The sequence below is a fragment of the Pistacia vera genome, unplaced genomic scaffold, assembly GCF_008641045.1.
Source record: "Pistacia vera cultivar Batoury unplaced genomic scaffold, PisVer_v2 Contig21, whole genome shotgun sequence".
Lineage (NCBI taxonomy): Eukaryota > Viridiplantae > Streptophyta > Magnoliopsida > Sapindales > Anacardiaceae > Pistacia > Pistacia vera.
Window position 1 is genome coordinate 1,142,934 of NW_022196013.1, and position 7,167 is coordinate 1,150,100.

Below are 7,167 nucleotides of genomic sequence, written 5' to 3' on the forward strand. Positions count from 1 at the left end.
TCATTTTACAAGTATATTACTTAGGACCTTACCTACCTACAAAATATGACCTTCATTCTTTAACATAACAAGTTCATAAAACATATCATACACTTTGGACTTTTCTCATAAACATAAGTCATAACATAATCATACATAATATAACATAGAACATATATGACTTATGAAATATTCATGTACATGGCATGCTTATTTCTTTTGTCTTTATACTTGATGGTTTCATTAGTCTTTGTTATCCGATCGGATTCATTTGAACCATTACCTTGTTCTTGGTCGTCACCTCAAAGGACTCATGGTTTCCATAAGAATTCCATTCCTCTGATCTTGGTTTATACCTCAAGAGACTCATGGAATTCATTCTTTAACATTTCATAAATTTTTCATAAGACAACTAAATAAGCTATATGCATTACCATTATGAATGCAAACATATGGACTAACATATTCCATGCTCAATCATACTATATTCTCCTACTAAACTTCTTAACTTAATTCATTCAATTTCTCATACAATACAAGGAATTTCAGTAGTAAGATTATTCAGGGGTTTATTAGAATTAGAAACAAATGGGACTTTCCATTAAGAAGGTGGATGCCATACAGTTCGTTACTTTCAAGCAATTTTTCCATTATCTTCTAATTCGAATTTATTTTTGGCTAAAACATAAACGTTTTAGGTCTGTTTCTCAACTTTTTAACACTTCAAGAATCAACTCAATCAGACTTCTATAACTTCAGTTATGACTGATTCAGTGAAGCATGTACAGTATAAGTCTCAAAAAGCCAAATCCGAATTCTATTCATTTTAACCATGTCACCTTCATTTGCACATTCATATCATTTGCCATATCATTCTTAGTATAAAAGGCCATAAAAACCTCCCTTTTTACAGAACCAAAAAGTGCCAAAACATCGTCCAACTACAAATCTCTTAATTGGCATAATCATCCTCCATATGCACACATACACCAATCAACACACCCATTTAAACAATCCATAACCAAAACATAGCATCACACTCATATTAACATAAATAAATGTAAGTTTCATAAACCCTAGGTGTTATCAATTGTAGTCATAAGGGAGATTTTTTCCTTACCTTAGTATACAAAGCACAAGGACACTCCTCCTTAGCTCCAAAGGTTCACCCTTTCTACCTTATACACATAACCACTTATGAATTTCCCTTTTAACTAAAAGATCAGAACAACTAGGGTTTTGAAACTCACCTTAAACCCTGAAATTGAAGTTCTTTAAGTGTGGATGGTGATCTCCTTTGAAAATCAACTTGAAATCCTATGAAAATTTGAGAATAAAATGCTTGGATTAGTGGCTTTTATGGTGGATTTGAGAGATGAAGAAGAAGATGATATGTTTGGGGTGTACAAGGCCGACTCCTCTCTCTTTAAACCTTGTAAATATTTATTCCATTGTTGCTCTAATGTGATTGGTCAATAAAAGTTAGATATAAGGGTCATTTGGCATAAATTTTTCATATAAGGGCGTTTTGGTCATTTCTACCACAACATAAAGATTAGCACTCATTTAATGCCATTTGACTTCTTTAAAACACTTAACAATTAAGAAATCCCATTAGGTAAATGACTAACTTACCCTTGGTGCACTTTTATGGATACTTATTACATATGGATTCGTATGAAAAGACCATTATACCCTTGGTTACCGTTTACGCCATTTAACCATATCAATCAACTTTATGACCATTCTACCCTCATTTCTCTTCAATGACATCACCCCTTACACTTTATAATGGCCACATCTCGAAATACATGTAAATTGACCATTTTACCCTTCCATTCAAAAAAAAGAAAATTACTTGAAAGGTAAATTTCATACCTTAGGGCATCGGAATAATAATGCGGGGTTTACAGGCTCGACTTTTGCCCACTTAGTGAAATAGTCGATTGCAACCACTGCAAACTTCACTCCTCATTTTCCCTAAGGTAACGGGCCTATCAAATCGATTCCCCAAATTACAAACAGCCATGAGTTTGTTAGAGTTGTCAGTTCATGGGGTGGAGCTCATGGAATGCCAACGAATCTCTAACATTTGTCGCAGTTCCAAACAAAGTCAATTGCATCATCATAAGTTGTCGGCCAATAGTATCCTTGTCAGAGTACTTTGTATGCCAAAGACCGTCCCCCAACATGATTTCCATAGCTCCCCTCGTGGATTTCCCTCAGAATGTAGTCCGCCTCTTCGTGGTCAACACATTGCAATAGTGGAGTGTTGTAACCTCGCTTGTATAGCTTCTTATTGATGACGATAGAGCGAGCTGATTTTGCACGGAGGGCTCTATCTTTATTTCTTTCTTTGGGAATTGTTCCATCCTTCAAGTACGCCATTATGGAATTCATCTAGCTATACCTTTGCCCTATTGTCATTATTGCTTCTTCTAATGTGAGGATAATGGGGCTTTGTAAAAATTTAACTGGACTCGAGCTTGTAACTTCTTTACTCATTGCCGAGGCCAGGCAAGATAAAGCATAGACCATTAAATTCCGTTCTCTAGGAATCTGCTGCACTGTATAGTTTATAAAAGACTAAAGCTTGAATTTTACCTTGCGGAGATATGATGTCATTCTTTCTTCCTTGGTTTGGTATTCCCTAGAGATCTTATGTACGACGAGCTGAGAATCTCTATAGATCTTGATCAATTCTACCCCCATTTCTTTGGCCAAACGGATTCCTGCGAGCATGACCTCATACTCTGCTTTATTATTTGAGGCGACAAAACTGAATCTGACTGTAGCCCAAATTGGATCCCTCTCAAGACCCTCAAGCAGGAGTCTTACCCCTGCTCATTTTTCAATGGAAGACCCATCCACATACAAGGTCCGTTGCCACAAACTATCTAGCTTTTCCTCCACCAAACTATTCTTATCAGAAGTGCTCACTTCAAGCGAGCTCATTTCCCCTTTGGGCTGGTAGGAGAACTCTAAAATGAAGTCTGTCAATGCTTGCCTTTGATTACCATTCTCAAAAAGTACTTGATGTCATGCTGGCTTAGTTCCATTGTCCACTAGAGTAACCTTCCTGATGCCTCAAGCTTTTGCATCACTTTCTTAAGTAGAAAATTTGTAAGCACATGCACAGTATGTGCTTAGAAGTATGGTCGCAACTTTCTGGCCGCCACAAAGAGTGTTAAAGTGATCTTCTCTATCTTCGAGTACCTCATTTCAGCATCGAGCAACCGCTTGCTCACATAGTAGATGGGTCATTGAACTCCCCCTTCCTCACATATCAAAGTCGCACTAATCGTGAACTGTGAGACCGATAAATACAGCAGAAAGGCTTGCTTAAGATGGGCTTTGATAATAGTAGTGGCTACCCTAGGTTCCTTTTCAATTCCTGGAATGCTTTCTCGCATTCTTCTGTCCACTTGAAACCCTTATTGCCCTTCAAGGTCTCAAAAAATGGCAGGCATCTGTTGGTTCTCAGGAAACAAACCTACTCAGTATAACCACTTGCCCTGTTACCCTCTGAACTTGCTTTATCTTGGTTGGGCTTTGCATGTTCAGTAAGGCCTGAATTTTGTCTGGGTTGGCCTCAACACCTCGTTGGTTCACCAAGAATCCTAAGAACTTTTCGAGCTTACCTTGAAAGCACACTTCAAAGGATTTAGTCGCATCCAATATTTTTTTAGGATACTGAACATCTCGCCCAAGTGATCAATGTGGCTTTCTACAACCTTTAATTTGATGAACATGTCGTAGATGTACACCTCTATGGTTTTGCCAATGTGTTCAGCAAACATTTTGTTAACTAAATGCTGATAGGTCGCTCCAGCATTCTTCAGTCCAAATGTTATAACCTTGTAACAATAAATACCCCGATCAATAGTAAAGGAAGTGTGTTCTTCATCGAGCTAATACATCGAGATTGGGTCGTATCCCGAGTATGCATCCATGAAGCTCAGTAGTGTGTTCCCTACTATTGCATCACTAGTTGATCAATCCAAGGTAGCAGAAAGCTATCTTTGGGACATGTTTTGTTGATATCAGTGAAATAGACGCAAGTCCGCCACCTGCCTATCTATTTCTTCATTAACACCGGGTTGGCAAGACAATCTAAATACTTTACTTCTCTTATGAAGTTGATGTTCAAGAGCTTATCAACTTCATCCTTGAGTGCTTAAGATTGCTTAGAATCTATCGATCTTTTTTTCTGCATAATTGGTTGGGCTTTAGGGTCGACGTTCAATCGGTGGTAGGTTCGGAATCCCCCATACTATAATTTCTGATAACAAGAAACAGTTTGACAGTGAGGACTTCAGATCTTTCTACGAGTGGCTTGACATCAAGAAGAGCTCTGCCGCCGTTTATCGGCCTTAGACCAATAGTCAAGTACAGGAGGTAAACAAGGTCATCAAGTACACCATCAAAAAAAAGCTCAACGCCCTGAATGAGAGATGGGCCGAAGAATTGCTCAAAGCCTTGTGGTCTTATAGAACGACAGCCAAGAGTTCGACAGGTGAAACCCTGTTTTCTCTATCATACGAGTGTGAAGCAATGGCCTCGGTTGAAGTGGGAATCGATTCATTTTAAAGGGAAGTTTTCAACGAGGAAGTGAATGAAGGCCTTCTTCGCCTGAGACTAAACTTGATTGAAGAACATTGGGCCAAATCTTAGCTAAGGCTCGCCTAATATCAGCAGCGAGCCAAACGATACTTCAACACCAAAGTCAAAAACAGAGACTTTGAGTGGGCGACCTAGTTCTAAGGAAGGTCATCCAGGGTACCCAAAACCCGAACTGGAAGGCATTTGGGCCCAAATAGGAAGGTCCTTTCAGTATCTCTGAAAAGCTCGCACCAGGATCTTTCTATCTGGAACGCCTTAACGGCGAACCAATACTACAAGCCTGAAACGCTGAGCATTTGCAAAGGTATTACTAATAAGCAGCTCGAGTTCTGCCATTGTTTTTCTTTTAATCATTTGTTATAAGGCCGCTCATGGCCAAAGTGCTTTATCAATAAGAAAGGTATTATTCATAATCTTTCTTTTTTCATTATTAATGTTTTAATTTGTTTAGCATTTAATTATCGCTTCAAAGATTGCGATCTACACGATAGCATTCCAAAAAGAAAACTCGGAGTCTAGAGTCTGGAAAAGGCAGTTTATCTCAAAAAGCCACGCCAAAATCCAACTCTGTAAGGGTGAAACACCCTAAATTGACGAAGTTAAACTTAAAAAAAAAAAAATCAAGAAAAGACACATCGAAGGAAATCGGCCTTAAGCCAGTGACCAAAACTCAAAACGGACAATAAATTTGAAGTTGAAGTTATTTGTTGTGTAAGATTTCCTCCCACAATTCCAAAAAAGCTCTTCAAGAAGCAGGCTACGCATAACTTGGATCAAATTTGGCACATGTCCAAAAAAGCTCTTCAAGAAGCGAGCTACTCATAACTTGGAGCAAATTTGGATCTTTTATAAGTCCAGTTAGGACAACTAAATGACTATACAGGATTATAAAGAATTTGTTCGACAAGGATATAATGAAATATCTTCTTTTCATTAATAAAATTATATTACATTCTAAAAAAAAAAGAGAAAAAGAAAAAATATGTAATCTTTTAGGTAGCTGGCGGAGCAGAGGCATTATCCTCGATTGGTCCGGGGAGCTCGTCGCTGACGGTTCCTCGATGGAAGGAATGGCAACAGTTTCTTCAAGGTTGGGAGCCTCGCCTAGGGGAAGTATAGTTAGGGGAGCCGGATCCTCGACTTCTTGCTTAAGCCTGATCTCCTCTTCACCTTCCTTGACCTCTTCTTCACCTCAACCATCATCCTTGGAATCGTCCGAATAGATGTATGCCATTCCTTAGGCTTCGACCTTTATCCTCTCAACTTCTTTCTGATAAGCTCGTAGAAGGAAAGAAAAGTCGATTGAGGGGTGGGTTCCCACAACTTCTAAACGAGGAAGACCGATGTCTGCCAAGCTCGAGTAGTGATGGCCTCATTCAACTCCTCTATTTGAAGTCTGAGTTGCCCAACCTCAGTTTTGGCCTTCCATCGACCTTTCACCTCTTGAGCAAGGTCGAGTGAGGACTGTTTGAACTTGGCCTCCAATTCTGAGGTAGCCTTTTGAGTCAAGGAAAGCTTAGAATTTAGTTCATTATTAGCACCTCGCTGCTGTACCAAATTCTTCTCAGCTTCAGTTGCCGCAGCTTCAGCCTTAGCTCACGCGACCTCGCTCACCTTGAGCTTGTCAAGGAACTCCCTTTCCTTGAACCCAAAGGTCGCCATTTCCTCCCTAAGCCACTCAAGCTCAGCTTGCCTGGCTTCCTTCCCGTTCTTTGTAACCTTGGCCTTGGCTAGAGCATCCTCTTTCACCGTCTTTGCCAGTTACCACCCTTTGTGAGAGCCCTCCAAGGTGGCATAGCACTCGTCATAGAGAAGCATGTTCGCCATGGTAGCCTATGAAAGATAAGACGGAAAGTTAGCAAGAAGTAAGGATAACATGCAAATAAAAGAAAAGAGGGGTGAACTACTGATACCTTCGTCGCATAACTGCACACCAAGGCCAACATCTCGGTAGGAGCTACATCCTTAATGGCTGCAAATGTTCACGGGGTGACCCTGTCCTTGGCTGTTGCAACCCTAAAGCTAATATGGTCAGGGAGTTGGTCGATCAACACGTCGACCGTAGCTTGGGCTGCTTCATCCGTTTTCTTGCTTTTTGGCTAGGACGAGCTAGACTTACTCCCCTCAACAACACTAGCCTCACCCACAGGAGCAGACTTCTTCTTAGCGAAATTCTTGGCCACTGATTTCTTTGGGCCATCAACCTGCACGACGAACTCTTTACCTAAGCCATCCAGCTGCTCAGCCACCTTTTGCCTACTCGAGCCTCCAGTAAGCTCGAGTGCTTTCTTTACTGGCCTTTTTTGGGGCTCGAGGGTACTTTTCCCACCAATTGCCCTTGAGGCAGTCGCGAGCTTTTTCACGCTTGGGCCTCCCCTAAGCTCACCACCACTGCGCTTCACGCCGGCAATATCAACAGGCTGCTTCATCGCCAAAGCAGCCAATGTCTTCTTGGTAGCCACCAAAGTGGTCGCATTTTTCTTAAGGCCTTTTGGATTCTCGGCCCACATTTCTGCAAAAAATAAGTAAATAATGAGCGATCTATCTGCGCAAAAAAAAATTGTG